The 1,330-nt window shown below is 39.2% G+C and overlaps 1 non-coding gene across 1 annotated transcript; it reads left to right on the top strand.

The window, feature by feature from the left end:
• The first annotated feature begins 805 nt into the window (after positions 1 to 805).
• On the top strand, positions 806 to 877 carry TRNAE-UUC (transfer RNA glutamic acid (anticodon UUC)). The gene has a single exon. It is a non-coding gene; the product is annotated as a tRNA-Glu (tRNA).
• The last annotated feature ends 453 nt before the right edge of the window (positions 878 to 1,330 follow it).

The raw sequence follows: 1,330 nt of genomic DNA, 5'->3' as shown, positions 1-1,330 counted from the left end.
AGTGACATATGTCAATTATTTCTAAATACAACTGGGGGAAAAACAAACAAGATAGAGAACAGAAAAAAAAGGAAACTGTCTACTTTTCTGCAAGTTACGTGTGTATGTGTGACTCTCCTGATGGTACATATGGCTCTACCTCATTCGTGTTACCATCTGCCCAGTATTTCATTGTATGGACTATAGTTTACCCAGCAAATTCCTTACTGGTAGACTTGGGTTGCTTGCAGTTTTTTTACTGTCATAAATTAAACTACAAAGTGCCATCCTTCTATGTACACTTCTGTGAACTTGTGGGGTTTTTCTGTAGGATAAATTCTTAGAAGTGGTATTTCTGGGTCAAAAAGATTGTATGCATTTTTAATTTTGATACATACAACCAAATGGCTCTCCAAAAGGGTTGCATCAATTTGCACTCCTGCCAAGAGGGTGTGAGAGAGCCCACTGCATTGCTCAGAATTTAAAAGTGCTTAATCAGACACAGGCTTGATGAACACTTCAGAAGCTGTTAGAAAAATACAGAGAATACATATGTTTCAATTATGAATATGCCTCTGCTAGTGGACTGATGAAGTAGGTTTCACTTTGCACCCGTGGTTAGAGCTTGGTTCCCTAAATTTTGCAGTCCAGGCCACTTATATGAACTTTTGACAGTACCCATATCATGATGAAGGCTGAGAGACATTGGATAAATGAAAATATAGAAAGAACTTGACAGACACTTTCTGGTGCTGAGAAGCTTCTCTAAGACTTTCAAATCATTCATTTTACAATAACATTTTTTATAATTGCTTACAGGGGGAGATCCCTGATGGTCCAGTGGTTAGGATTCTGGGTTTTCACTACAGTGGCCTGGGTTCAATCCCTGGTCAGGGAACTAAGATAGTGCAAAAAAAAAAGAAAAAAAAAAGTGTATGGAAACTGAAGAATAATAATAACTCTCTTTGAGTAGTTCCAGAACCTTTATGACACATGGCTTAATTTTTTTTAATGTAGTCTGTATTTTAAATCACAATTTTAGATTTTTGAAGCTCATTTTGGAACATGAAGTGATTTTTTTTCCCCCCTCTGAATACTTCTGACTTGCATATAAACCACTGGGGAGGGTGGTCAGCGTTTTGTACCACTGCTGAGCTGGACTTGTCAGCAGTGTGCAGAGGACATTCTCTCCAGTGGAGAAACCAGGGTGTTGCCACATAGCCTAGGCATCTTTCTGACGTACCAAAGTGTTGCAATATTCTGCTGGGAAACTGTGAGTAGGGTCAAGTACTGAGGAAGCCAAACTCATAGGTTTGATCCTCAAGGAGTCAGCCTAAGTCTGTCTGTGGCC

This window comes from Odocoileus virginianus, chromosome 19 (genome assembly GCF_023699985.2).
Source record: "Odocoileus virginianus isolate 20LAN1187 ecotype Illinois chromosome 19, Ovbor_1.2, whole genome shotgun sequence".
NCBI classification, from domain to species: Eukaryota; Metazoa; Chordata; class Mammalia; order Artiodactyla; family Cervidae; genus Odocoileus; species Odocoileus virginianus.
Note: the sequence above shows the minus strand (reverse complement) of the source record. Positions and strands in the feature narration are given on the sequence as shown.